This window comes from Leptidea sinapis, chromosome Z (genome assembly GCF_905404315.1).
Source record: "Leptidea sinapis chromosome Z, ilLepSina1.1, whole genome shotgun sequence".
In the NCBI taxonomy this organism is placed as follows: Eukaryota; Metazoa; Arthropoda; class Insecta; order Lepidoptera; family Pieridae; genus Leptidea; species Leptidea sinapis.
The window spans coordinates 21,722,342-21,738,119 of NC_066312.1; the positions used below are offsets into that span (position 1 = coordinate 21,722,342).

The 15,778-nt window shown below is 31.8% G+C and overlaps 2 protein-coding genes across 2 annotated transcripts in view; one reads left to right on the forward strand and one right to left on the reverse strand.

The window, feature by feature from the left end:
* Positions 1 to 14,158, reverse strand: part of LOC126978513 (clavesin-2) — a 30,111-nt gene extending 15,953 nt beyond the window's left edge. Inside the window, exon 1 of the mRNA XM_050827357.1 lies at positions 14,055 to 14,158. The gene's annotated coding sequence lies outside the window, so the exon portion shown is untranslated. The remainder of the gene's footprint in view (positions 1 to 14,054) is intronic.
* The window catches only part of LOC126978499 (chaoptin), a 310,992-nt gene that overhangs the window by 278,240 nt on the left and 16,974 nt on the right, over positions 1 to 15,778 (forward strand). The gene's annotated exons all lie outside the window — the stretch shown is intronic.

Genomic DNA, 15,778 nt, shown 5'->3' on the forward strand with positions numbered 1-15,778 from the left:
ATTAAGATAATATATCATACATATTATATACAACCAATGACAATATTATTATACAGCATAATTTAGTTAAATAACGTTTGTTTTAAATATTATTAAATTATTTATTTTTTCTATTTACAACTTATACATTCGAAATTTAATTAATTCTCGTCCATTAATTATGGTTCAGTAGACATATGAGTTACAAGAGGCTTGGTAATTGAAGTATGATAAAAATTGTCTAGTAATGATCAACTAACGTCAGGGTGTCGAATTTGCGTAACGGTGTGCGCGCGCATCGTAAAAGTTCAATCTGATAAGTTTTCCATAGCACGCCGAAGAATAACTTCAAAAATTATTAAATGTAATAATTTGTGATATTGGGATTAAAATTAATTGTAATTTAAATATTAATATAATTTAATCGTTCTATTAAGCTTTTTAGAGACCGCTAAATGCTATCATGACTTAAAAATATCAAGAAAATAGGACAATTTGATAAAGATTATCTAAAAATGAATAAGAAATGAGTTAATACGAACTATCGACGATTCTCGCCACGATACGCAATTAACTGCATTTTTTGTTAATGTCCTATATTTGAATTTGGAATAAACTTTTTTATGCACTACTACACTTCATAAATGTGCCAGTAATATTCTCAATTGCTTAAAACCTCTTTAGATATTGTATTTTCTAAAGCGACAAAACCGTCCGTTTTTTTACAAATGAGATTATTATACTAACGTCTCAACGTAGTGTTTAAATTCTCTTTGTTAACGTCTGCTCCGTCTCCAGCGTCAGCAGAATGCGGACGGTAGGTAGCTTGACAGGTGATTTTTAATTGTCTATCTTAACAATATGACGTCACTAAGGTGGCCTGTCTCATTCTGTACGCGCGGAAATTACGCCAATCATGTAAGTAGTGGAATTTCAACATGATCGAATATTTAATAACTCGAATAGTGAATGGAAGCCGAATATTCGTGGCTTCTCTACTATTAATGCTTTAGTTATTTGGACATATCTGCGTTGAAATATTACGATTTCACTTTTTGTTTACCCACTTGCGGTCTACAGTAGGTTTTACGCCTCATACGATTTGCATACAACATACAAATTTAAATAAGAAGAAACTCAACGGCCACTATTTTCAATTAAATAGAGTTAGATGTACATAGTAATTGTAGAAAGATAATAAACATTATCTGCTTACTTACTCTTTGTAGGTATTACCAGTAAGTATTACTTGATTTTTATTTAATATCGATTATATCGATACTGTTATATAACCACAAATGTTCAGGAAACTATTCTATAGTAATAGTCATGGGGAAATCCACAGGGAAATCCTTGTTGTTTCGTTGTCGATATACATAAATAACGACCAGTTTTTATGTACACAATATGACATTTAGCGATTTAAGAGGAATTCACTGAAATAAAAAAATATTATGATTCAAGCACACGTCATATTTTATACTTGATACGAGGAATATAATGTGTGTTTATTGTATGTCAGATATATTTACTCAACTTTGGAAATTTTAATATAAGTTATTAAAAGTCAAATCTACATAATATTCTGAATAGGTTTGAAAGTTCACTTGGTTAGTGAATATGTTGTAATTTTCATCAAAAATATCATATGGAGAAATATCCATTGTCGTAAACTTATATTGACTCTACGAATTTATTGTGCAAATGCAGCTGGAAATTTTTGGAAAGTCGAGGCCTATGTGTACATACACGATTAAGTGAGGGATGTTTTTTAAAAGGGCCAGTTAAGAGTCTTTATAATATGGCAGACATGATTATAAGAGGCCTCGATAGTATTGCAAGACTAGGATATACTTTTCTGGATACATGATAATCCGTAAACGACGTATAGCCCTCTGATAGATAGGCACCTGTGTGTTAATAATGAAGTACAAAAACTAGACCGAATTGCACGAGTCTTTCATTATTTCGCTATTGTTTCATAATAGTTAATTATTATTAGCTAACCAGTCGAAGCTCTCACGGCATTGCAATAGCTCTCTGACATTCAAGAACCTGATATTATAATCTTAACACGATATACTTATTTGTTTGGAAACTTGGGCCCTCACTGAACAACATAGGAACAAACTAGCAGTGTGCCAGCGGGCAATGGAGAGAAGTATGTTGGGGATAAAAATTAAAGATCGCTTGCTGATCAGAGAAAATACCAAAATCCCTGACATACTTACTCGAATGGATCAACAAAAATGGAGATGGACAGGCCACATGCTACGCTGTAATGTCGAAAATGGTCCAAGTAAGTTACCCTTTGGTACCCACGGGATGGTAAGCGTAACCGAGGACGACCCACAAGACGCTGGGAAGACGAGCTCTGCTATACTCTTGGTACATACTTGACTAGGGTGGCACTTGATCGAGTACATTGGAGAGAATTAGAGGAGGCCTTTGCCAATAGGCACTCCGAAATTAGAGATATAATTTAGATTGCATTTTTGTAAATTTTCGGAGAAATAAAGGCTATTTTTATTTTATTTATACTTATTTGTAAAACGATAAAGTGTTATTTAACCGTACTAGTCTTTTAATACCGTAAATAATGAAATATACATATTATAATGGATAGACACAGTACTGTGTTTTTTTCATAGAAATACTTCAAAATGTCGAATATGGATTTGAATTAATTTTAAAGTACCTTACCTACTTATTTTTTTGGAAAAGATCGTTTCTACGAAAAATTTAAATACAAAAGTATTGATCCTATTGAGCATCAAAGGAGTCAATTTGAGTCGTGTGGCATATAGGTACGCGAATTTTACTATGGATTCACTATCGCCATTCAGCTGAGGAGAAACCACAAGAAAGTCAGTGAATATTTTTTTTGTGCTTACGTAATATTTTTGTGATTAAGATTAATAGCCATTGTTCTCTTCAAAAGTTCCCGACTCTATTCTCCGTGGTTTTTAATAGTTAGATCATAATTTATTTTAAATGAGATAAACATTATTTGATTTGGTTTTTTTCAATAAAATCAAATCAAAATCGCTTTATTCGTTAAGGAAATGACACTTTTGAATTTTAAAAGTTTTCTTTTCTTTTTACATCTACCGCCATTTCGTAAAAGGTAATTTTAAGAACATGAAGCAGAGTTTCTGATAACGGGATCATATTGCCACCAGTAGCGGCCGTTCACGAACATGACGCATCGGCCAGCGACCTCCCTCGACCATATTTTAGGGAAAGTATTTTTTTCAAGTACTTCAAAAAGTGCTTTAAACGATTTAATCATACAACCCGGAAACAGAAGCTTAGTGTACAATTCCAACAAAAAATAGCGACAAAATGGGACAAAACAAGTGGAAGGCTAATTTGAACAGAATGCCGGCTATATTATGGGTACCACAACGGCGCCTATTTCTACCATGAAGCAGTAATGTGTAAGCATTACCGTGTTTCGGTCGGAAGGGCGCCGTTGCTAGTGAAAATACTGGGCAAATGAGACTTAACATCTAATGTCTGAAGGTGACGAGCGCAGTTGCAGTATCCCTCAGAATTATTGAGTATTTCAAGAATCCTAATCGGCACTGCATTGTAATGGGCAGGGCGTTTACAATTACCATCAGCTGAACGTCCTGCTCGTCTCGTCCCTTATTTTCATAAAAAAATTGAAACGAACCGACACAGAAAATTTCCTCACCATTCACTTTCCGAAATTTCGTTTCGATTGTTTAAATTTTGTAGAAGAAAATTGCCAAGAACGAAACCCTGACTTTTGAGTTTATTTCTGACGATTTTTAATCGGTGCTGAAGTTCTCCTTTTCGCTGATTTGTAGTAGTTTTAGAATTATACTATTTTCTTTGATTAACGTGAGTGTTACACATTTAAATGTTCTATTTAAGTAGGTACTTTCAATCACTTAAATAGTAGATGTTATTTTGTTATTATTTTTAATTTATGTACTATTATTAATGTTTTGTTTCGTCTGTAACTAGAATAGTATTATCTCAGTAAGTGAATTTTGTAAATATTTTTGACATAAATAAAGTTTCTGAAACGCGTTTAGCTATGTGTTGTCGGGTTAACTAAAATAATAATAAAATTGTAACTTTTACGCAAAAATCTAATATAATAACAAAGTTATAATTATACGCGTTTTAATCTTTCTTAAGTGTTTCATTAAAAGTTTTAGAATTATTTAATTTGAGAAATGCCTCAGCTATTACCTCTAGACCAAGATATTTCACTGCCAAGTAGCCTTACTTCGAAACTATAAAAGGTTATTATAACTCAATTTACTTTTAACATAATGTTGTAGTCAATATAACATGCGGCATTATCCCACAATAACAGGCCACATGACATGATGCTGTGAACGAAATCGGCGATTTTCACGTCTGCGTCTGTTAGATAACGAATTTATTTAAGTCTGTCCGAAAACTTGCATAAATCTCCGGTCTCTCGGACCTCATTTAAGTTTATAATCTAAGCCAAAATGACAATATCTCTGGCCACCTCTAATTAATATCACATCATGCATCTCTAACAACCTGTTATACAGTATTTATTCAATTTGAGCAAATCCCCTAATAAGAGTTCGTCGAACAAAACGCGTGACTTAAGCAACTGTTACACTATCCACCATGATTATGTAATGTACCTCAAAAATTAGAGCGTAAAAATTTTGTTAGCAAAACAATGTTCGGTGTAAGACCAATCACTTGGCGAACGTTCGTGAAATATGTATGAATCATTTAACTAATCTGTACATACATATAAATAAAATTGGAGTGTCTGTTTGTAATATTGACATAACCATTTTTACTACATGTATATGGAATATATATATATATGGTACATACACCAAACTATTTTTTTTACAATTTTTGTCTGTCTGTCTGTCTGTTTGTTCCGGCTAATCTCTTAAATGGCTGATCCGATTTTAACGGGACTTTAATAAGGAGAAACTTAGGCAACGTTTATTTTAGAAAAATTCTTTCTAATGTTGCAATGTTCGGAAAAGAAACGGTCTAACTCTAAAAATAATTTATATGGCAAAACAACGCTTGCCGTGCCACCTAGTATAAATCTAATAAATATAATATTATTGTGTTTACAGATCAAAGGCAAAGCTTGGCATAGCAAGTATTATATAAATGTATTGTGTATATTAAGGACAAGGGCATGTATCTACATTCTTTTATATAAATATATTTAATTAAATTAAATATTCATTCTTTGTGAACGTTCTTGCTGATAAAATCAAACTAGTGAACACAAATTAAAGTCACCAAAGAATTTTTCGACGTTAAATGATAAAAATCAACATGATGAGATGAGAAAAACAACTTATTTTTTATGAAGTAGGAAGTTAAAATAAGATTATGGGGTCACTTGATGACAACACTAGAGTGCATAATAAAAATAATTGCCGGTTTGTGTGATATAGCTTTGAAATAATCAAGAACTATCTGGGAAATACTTCGTTCCAAATGGTCGTTTTATTTTGTTAAAATAAAGTTCTATAAGAACTATACTGAGAATGAATGACTTACGTTATTATAATTAAACAATATTCTATAAAACTGTCAAAAGACAGTCTAAAACTATATAATTATTAAATTAATACTTAAAGAACTAAAATAAACACTTGAATAGTAAGCCAAACTAAATAGAGAACTCCTTTGTTCTATAGAAGTTTATAATTGACTATAGTCAAGTTTTTTTTTATTATAATCAACTTCTTTAGCGGCGTCGAGCACTTTTCTTGGGATGGGTATAAAATGTTAAACTTGCGTCAGGACACGTGCCCTGGTCGAAAATTCGTGAGAGACAAGCATTTGAAAATATTTAAAAATGCACAACGTTAATATTCAAGTTGTCACTTCTGCCGGCACTCCCGGAGTGCAACCCGTTATTTTCTATTTTGTACTATATTTTGAAGCTTATTTTTAAATTCCTTCTGTTTAATCTCAAACAGAATCTAAACTTCTTCTCCCTTATTTTCGAGCAACTTACACAAATTACGTTAAAAAATTCCGCTATAAATGTTTAAATAAAAGAAATAAGTACGTAGAGTAAGTATTTAAATAAAAAATAAAGTTGAGTTATAACGTGATAAACGGTTATAACATATTAATCATCTTTATTGTAATATCCTTGAAAGGATAATGTTTGTCGAGAGGAAAAACCCTCGTAATCAAGTTATAAATTGTGTTGGTCATAGCAATTATTAAATGAATAGATCTAATCATGTTGATCCTTTGAATGTATTTTTATTCGAAATAGCTATTATGGGAAACTTCCAAACGAACACTTTTTTTATAAATATATGGAAAGAGACGAGCAGGACGTTCAGCTGATGGTAATTGATACGCCCTGCCCATTACAATGCAGTGCCGCTCAGGATTATTGAAAAACCCAAAAATTCTGAGACATAAGATGTCAAGTCACATTTGCCCAGTAATTTCACTAGCTACGGCGCCCTTCAGACCGAAACACAGTAATGTTTACACCTTACTGCTTCACGGCAGAAATAGGCCGTATTAATAATAATAATAACAGCAGACATTAATTACGTCATTTGACACCAGGAAGAATATGTAGAGATATTTTTGATATTTAAAACATAAGATTAAGCATTCGTCTCCGCTCTAACTAGATATCGCAGGCGAAGTCGTACAGTGCGGCACCTAATACTACGCCGTGCGTACCCGAAAATCGAAAATTCGTTAGACAGTCTTTGAAATTGTGGATGAAAGTTGATTTTTTTGCGAGATGAACTTTTAAAAACTTATGAGTTTAATTTTTTATGTTATATAAATTATCATTTTTGTGTACGATAGCGCAAGAAACGATTATTGTATTTAACCACATAAACACTATTACTTTTACACTGATAAATAATTTTCCAAAATATCCAAAAATGCACCACATTAATGTTCAATTTTTCACTTCTACCGGCACTCCCGGAGATGATAAGAAAAGAACACGTAATTGCATTAATTGTTTAATGACAGTCATAAATATACGTGTTATGAATTCTAACAGACATGCAAAAAAAGGTGCACTACAACAGGTATTGGGTTAGCCAAGTTAAACAAAGTCCGTTTTATTGATCCCATCGACAAGATTAATGACCTATCAAATGAATTGGTAATCTCATTTAAAGAGAACTTCCAATGTTACAAACATTGGGGCACTCCACAAAAGCCCGATAAGTACAAAGAGTAGTAATTCAACATGTCACATTTATCTTGCACTGCAAATACTTTCCATAGACTCAATAATTCTAGTAATAGACAAAATAAAAATAATAATAAAGAAAACATTTTTATAGATGTATTATTAAATCAAGAAAAATAAACGGTAGGCCCTATTAATACATTATAATAGTTTGTAGCCGCCAAAACTTGGTTTCCGTAACAATGCATCTTATTAATTGTGAATTCAGGTGCATGACTGATGACTTTTTCATTTGTATTTGTGCAGGAAACCTTTGAAAGTAAAATAATTTATGTATAACAATATTTGTATTTGAAGATTAAGAAACATTTATTATTCACTAGTCGATAAGTTATGAGTTAGTTACATCATCTTTCGTTATGGTTCTCCGTATGTTTAATGCTTTAATGGCCATGATAATTTTCACACATCAAACATAATATTATATAGTTACCTAGAGGCTACAACGTTAGTTAAACTGCTTTTTTTACTTTATTATAAATAAACACGATGACATAATGTTCATCAAGGTCTTTTAAGTCCGGAAACTATTCATTCTTTCATATTGCATGATTCTCAAAAATAAATATGTATTAGATATTCTAATGTATTCTATTGTAAGATGAACCTTCTTCATACTCCAGAAGAGTCAAATAAGACAGTGATTATCACTTGCAATATACTTGATTTTTGAAGTTGTTGCAGGCGGATGTAGACTTTATCAGAGTCGTAAAATACCACTCCCGTCTTGAGTTACCTGTCGTGTTCTGGGGAAGGCTTAGAAACACTTCGCAAAAAGAAATGGAACAAAAATACCTTGCCACCAATGACGTTCTATAGGGTCATTGCTTGCCAATAAAGAGTAAAATGTCATCATTGACACCTGATTGCAACATTAGGAGACTTTACATTAACTGAAACACTTGATATAAAGGAGATATCTCAAATGAGCGATACACTGTAGTGAACACCCCACGTCGCTTTTTGTTTTGTATCCAGAAATTGAATGGCAAAGAGCATAATACCTTAGGACGACGATGTGTTTTATATGTAGGTATATATTACTATGGTGTTTACGTTGCCGCAGTTTGAATTTTTAACTTATCTGCTCTGTTTAGATTTTCGTCCACGTCTGCAGATACAGTGGTTTCGTTCACAGCGTTCTATCAACAGCTGACAAACTGCTTGTTCTGTTCCTTTACTGTTGCAGTTCTTAATTGCAGGCTTCATTTTGCCATAAAATACTAATTCAATGTATGGCGACCCTCAGACTTAGAAATAGTTAATCTTAAAGCCAGGTTTTCAACGGGCAGTTACAAAAAAGACAACTATTACTGGACTACCTTGTTAAATTGCCGACAAGGCCTTTCATTCATATCTGTTTTCCCTCTTTAAGTTTCTGTTAAGGTATTCTAAAAAAACATTCTCGTTTAAGATTATTTCGTCGTCCGTCTTTTGTCTGTCAGCATCAATATCAGGACCAAACGATATGCACAATTTATTATTATTATTGTTTTGTTTCAAAATAAATAAAAACCTACATTTCTCACTAACTAATGGTATGAAAGCCTGCACAGCAAAAATATAGAATTAAGCGTAAACTTGATAAAGTTCAAATATTGTTAGTTATTTTTAAGTGACTTTTATGTATTATCTTATATTATTAAGATGCGTGTATTAAAAAAGTATTGATAGGTGTCCATCGTGTGTCCATTGTAGTATTTAGTTGCTTCTATAAATTATAGCTATTTTGTTTTTGTTTATTTTATCTTTATATTAATTGTTTACGTTCTCGATATATATTTAATAATTAATGTTATGAGAATTTTATTATTATTTTAATATTTATTTTTTTTTTTTCCAAAAAAGTAGAATATTGATAGCAATGACTACCGCACAGTACAGGACGGCATTTTGTAAATATTTTGCTTCTGTATTTTTTTGTGTGGTTTGGTTGTTAATACAGTTTTTATTAATTATATTCTTTTATTTGATCTGGTTTTTCGATGAAACCCCTCGGTATGTGAGTCAGAGTCGGCCTTGTTTGCTTTTTACGGCCATCAATAATCAGTCTATCTCTTACTTGAGATAAAAATCGTAACCATCGATACCCGATAAGTCAACTTTATATCACTGGTAAGCTCTACGTCGTCCCATTGACAGACAGCGTGCACGGATAAGGTGAATTACCGTCGATAAGTTTATTGGAACAGAAAAGTTAACGATAGTAACGATTTTTATCTCAAGTAAGAGATAGACTGAATACTGGGAACGGCCGGTAGAGTTCCGTGCCCAAGATAATCCAACGGTAGTATTATTACAAACCAAACCAAAATAATTAGACAGCTGAAATTTTGATTGAGTGTGCATTACTATTGTACGCTATATTAGATATTATTATATTATTTTTATTACCACTACACATTCAAATCATCCATTGTTTCAATATTCAATACATAATTATTTTTCTCTAACACTTAAATCAAGATGAGAGTGGTATTTTACGACTCTGATAAAGTCCACATCCGCTTGCTACAACTCCAAAAATCAACTATATTGCAAGTGATAATCACTGTCTTATTTGAGTCTTCTGGAGTTTAAGCTGAAAAAGGTTCATCTTACCCCATATCTCAATCTTTATAAGGGCGGTCTCAATAGAAGACACTAGTTTTTCCAGCATTTTGGAGAGCAGAAATATTTTAGGCTTGTATAGTAATAGTCTTGTAATTAGTTGGAACCAAGATGTGACACCATTGGGCATAGATTTGGGTTTGGACAGGAGCTGTCTTCGATAAGTCATATTACCCAATCTATACAAATATCTACACATAAATAAAATTGGAGTGTCTGTTTGTTATATTGTAATAACCACTTTTTACTACATGTAAATGAATATATATACGGTACATATACCAAAATAATTTTTTTTACAATTTTTGTCTGTCTGTCCTGGAATGGCTGGACCCGATTTTGACGGTACTTTTATTGGCAGGTAGCTCATGTAATAAGTAATAACTTAGGCTACGTTTATTTTAGAAAAATTCTTTTATTTTAGAATAATAAAGTAATGTTGTAATGTCCAAGAAACGGTTTAACTCTAAAAATAATTTATATGCAATATCACAACGTTTGCCGGGTCAGCTAGTATAAAAATAAGAAACATCTGTGGAGTTGACACGATACACATCGCGATAAAATTCAGACTAAAATGGATGAGAATGAGATAACAGTATCACAACTAGGACGATTAAAGAGTTTATTTATTTATTAGGAAGACCAACAGCTATTAGCTACCTTATATGTTAATTTACATAACTGTGAGCCAATTATAGGTCTCCACCAGTAGTGACAAAATAATTAAATTCAACGATACTAATAAACACTAAAGTATACTACTAAAATACAATGCACAATTTAAAATAATTAAAACAGTTAATACACAAGTAAAGACTCGTCATTACATTTCTACTTTTAACTACTATCTTAATACTTATTAAAGAAACGCCGGCTTAACATGCTCCTGCTCCTCTCCATTTATTCTAGTACTATGGAAAAGGGGAACAAACGAGCGGGTCACCTGGTGTTAAGTGATCACCGCCGCCCACATTCTCTTGCAACACCAGAGGAATCACAGGAGAGTTAGTTATATTCATTTCATCATTCAGACTTCGTGCTTTCACGCACCGTGTTGCGAGGTTTCTGGCACCAGATCTGATTTGTGAAATTACAGTTACGTGGTGCATGAAAGTAAGTTTTGAGAATAATACTATGATAATATTATGAAACACTATCTATATAAACTGTAGGCATTTATTTCTCAATCACCCGCAGACTAAATCTTATAAATGTAAGCATTTGTTTTTATTGTGGATATACAGGCAAACAATAAGTATTCTTTCAAATATTCAAAAAGGAATGCGAGCTCGTATAAATGTAGTCGAAAAGCATAATAATGACAACGGAAATACGAAATGGCATTACAAAATTGCTGTTACATAAATGTAATAGAAAAGTTCGTAAAACTCCATAAAACAAGCCCATAATACTGCATGAGTGCACGTACTAATGACCTAGAACAGAATTGTCTCGAGTTATATGACATAACCTAAATGGTTCACCTTATTATTATATTTTGTAGATATATAACACGCATGGTTTTGTGCAACTCTCATTGACTCTGTTTGACAAAACATGAAAGTGTATTTGTTTAATGAATATAATTTAGTACGTGTCAGTGTGTCTGGCTTCCCTTTTCTCATGGCAGTTCGGTTTATAGGATTAAATAAAAATCTTATTAAAAATACATATCCAAGAATTGTTACTTAAAATAAAATATATTTTATAATCAATTAGAAATAATTAATAAATAACGTTTTCTTTCATTGTCATATTAATATATATAAAATTTAAATAGGTAAGTTTTAGCTATGCCTAGTTTTGGGCTAGATAATTTATGCGAGGTGTTTACAAACATTGAGAAGGTAGAGCACCTTGCAAATATACTGCACGTCTTTTAATTGTTTCGACACACTGTCGGAGTTAATTAAATAAACTTTTAGTTGAAGATAGGGAAACTGTTATAACTAGAGATACAGAATAGGGAAAGAAATTTACATATAAAGTGGAACAAAGAATAAAATGTGAATACTTTATCTATATATATAAAAGAGAATGTATGTTTGTAAGTTCCCTAATAACTCCTAAACTATTCGACCGATCTCAATGAAATCTTTTGTAATAGATTCGAAGCTGAGATTGAGTTGAAGCTCAAGGAAGGTTTACATACATAGTTTGTCGTGTCACGATCCCACCCACGCTCTCACCCACGCATTTACCATATCTCTCGAACCGTTTATTGACAGAATAACTGTCTGTCGGGTCAGCTAGTACATAATATTAAAAAAACTATTCGCTTCCTTGTTAAAAAACATCTATGAATTGTGCTACTAATTCTATATTTATAAAAGTCTGCTTTCAGCCGTAACTATTATTTTACTTTACTATGATGAAAACATATAAATCGTTGTGTAAATTAATAATTAATATGGCCTTAATTAAATAGCATATCATAACGATGTAATTGGCTTGCATTTAAACGCTGTTTGTCAAGGCAATGGTCTTGATTTAAATCTATATGAGTGTTTTACACCGACCATTTAAATAACAGACAACTATGATATTAGATTATTATCAACCACAAAAGTGATACGTAGTTAAGTCATATAACCGGATTGTGAGCATGAGGTATTTTGTTTAAAGCTATTTCTGGATTTTTCCGAAGTCTATCTTACTAACCATCTGATATAAAAATATTGCTAAGTTACTCGTATATCTTGACGACCTGTATAGCCGAGTGGTTAGCGATCCTACCTACTAAGCTAGAGGTCCCGAGTTCGAATCCCGGTAGGTGCAAGCAGTTATATGACGAATATGGATGTTTGTTTCCGAGTCATGGATGTTTAAATGTATTTATTTATGTTAATATGAATTTATGTATGTTTAAGTAAGTATATTGTATTAAATATATCGTTGTCTTGTAACCCATAACACAGGCTATATATGCTTAACTTGGGGCAAGATAATTTGTGTAAAAAGTGTGTCAATATTACTATTATATTATATCTATTAACTTATACCTACATACTTAAAGTTAAATAATTTTGAAAACTTCAATAATATCCAATTAATTTGAATATCCGAAAACAAAAATATTCTAATTGTGTGGTCGTAACTGTTCTACAATAATAAAAGAATAATTTTTAGTATAATAATTCGACCCCATTGGGATCTAGCTAATATTTCGCCATATCTGTCTGTTATTCAAGCAATTTCAGAGTCAATTAATTTCGACATCGTAATTCGTAACAATATTGTATCACATCGTATATTTCAACGGGCAGTTCTTGTGCATATATTTAATTATTTTTATATCTATACGTAGCTGTCACAGAATCGGCACTTTTTAAATTCAATTTAGTTCAAGGGGGTTTTTGGGGACGAAACACATATCTAACTTGCCTGATCTCTGGCATAACGCGTTTTGCCTAGTTTTTATGCCTGACGTCGCGGTCGCTCAGGGCACACGCATTTCTTAGTACTGATTTATTCGAATCTTTTTACTGTAGCACCAAATGCATAAATTAATTTGACACACCCATTAATTAATAAGGTAATAAGGCGGAGTAGAATTAAATTGAATATTTAGTAAAAAAACATTTTGTTTGTTTATTGCAAACGTATTTAGTTTGGTTGAGTTAATTTTATTAATAAGAAATAATTTTCATATCCTAATTATAAATTTCATAATATCATGATAAACTCAGTTCACGACTTATTTTATGAAAAAAATAAGTGAAATAATATGTTCATTTTATTCATTACTCTCGATTTTTTTTTCATGCTGAGAAGTGAGAATTGCATGACGTTACTTCCTGAATTTACCTGAAAAAACTAACTGAAAATTTGGAAAAATTTAATTATAAATGAGATCCGAAGAACGCATCGTACGCTTATTGAGTGAAATTATTGTTGATTAAAAAATAATCGAGATTCCGTTCATATCAAAGCTAAATCAAGATTTGATTATATTACGCCAGAATTGCCGTTCATAGCTAGAGTCTAAACTACTTAATAAAAATAATGAAAACAGCTTAGTCCACAGCATAAAGTTGTTTTAGTTTTAAGACACAGAAGTAAATTGAAAAGATTAATAAAAATATGATTTATTGCAATTTCTACTCTCATAGTCTGTGCTGTTTAAATAAATAATATTTTTATTTTTTTTACACATTAAAATTAAACACAAAATCTAAATACACAGTCGCATAGTGAATTAATGATGAAAACTTACCGAGTACAGAATTAAATCCGAATTGCCGTAAAATGATGCTCACTTCTCCACGCACAAGCCTATAATGTGAGTCGGAAACCCAAAGAAGGCGCGCACGCAACCGTTCTCACCACACAAGTTCGCAACATTCATGTAGCAATAATAGAATTAATCACGTTTTAAAAATTATCGCACCAATTCTGCTGCTCAATTATAACCTTGTGAAAAATAGAAGAATAATTATTTTCTAAATCCACCTTGAGAAACTCATACTACACACGAAGAGACTTATTATTATCAGACAATCTGTATACAGGCCGAGAAGTTGACGTCCAAAGCTAAAATTTGAAAGCCTCATAGTGATGAGTATCCGAATCACCCCTATGTATGTTCTACGATTTTGCGTAGTTTATGAGATAATAATTTTCTTCCCCTTTTATCCGCTTTTATCACCTAATTGTGGTATTGGACTTTATCAATTTTTTTTGAACGCTTTTTGTTAATTTTATTGTTGATAACTATTACCTACAGTTGCAATAACCACATAAGAAACTATGAATAGTTTAGACAATGCGGAACTAGTTTAGAATTGACTCGTAAGTTCAAGATAACTGCTCCAGCTAAATTCATGAAAATGTTCAAGGTATCAAAAAAAAATAGTTAGAAGCCATAGGCTCCCCGCCTATGGCTTCTAACTATTTTTAGAAACTTCACAGAACATAGGCCAATAAAATGAACCAAATTCAAATTTTAGCTTTGGACGTCAACTTCTCGGCCACCCAGTATATAATGAAAATGTTCATTGTTTGAGACTCAATCACGCCTAAACCTATGATCGTATCGACATGAACTACCACCATTCGATACAAAATTTATCCTAGATTGTTTATTTGTCGAATTCCATCACTCCTTCATTAATTTATTTTCTTTTAAAATTCGGCCAGCTAAGCGGGCGGGATAGGCTAGTTTTATATAACAAGCTAGTAAGCTAACCCGACAGACGTTATTCTGTATATAATAAATAAAATTATGTTTTTTTTTTTATGAATTTGTCAATAATATATCAAGAATTATTTCGTAAGATATCCTCCCTGTTGTTAAAATAAAATTATTTCACAACAGAACTGTTTAACCATGCGTCAATAAATTCTCTCATAGAAAGTATTTCCATATAAAACAAATATTAGAAACTAACGAACAGCAATTCCTTGTTATATATATAGATAGATTATTTGATACTAGAAATTTTAAACATACAAACTATTCCAGTACAGCAATCTTATTATATTTATAATTAATATCGCGGTCAACTAGATTTAATAATTTGAGCCAACCTTGACTTAGAAGTCCAAAGTTGAATTTGCAATAGAATTATACAAATTAAGGACATTTGATACTCAGGTCCCTACATGGTAGTGTAAATAAAAAAGTACTTACTATTTACAGTACAGTACAAAGTACTTAAAAAAAATAAAAAAAATTAAGGGACCTGTCCATTCTCTCTCCCTCTCGTCTCTGCAATACCACCTTCTTTTTGATTATCACGTCGGAATTCTTTGATAATGAGACTCAATAATGTCTAAGGTATTATTACCACTTTAGAAAAGTTGAGCTTTAGTTGTAGCAAAACGGCAAAAGTGTGCTTAAAGACAATGTAAGCATCCATTTCTCCTTAGTCGTGTGTCAATCAAGAAGTCGAAGTGAGCCTTAAAAAAGGGCTCAAATAATACGATAACGACGCAAAA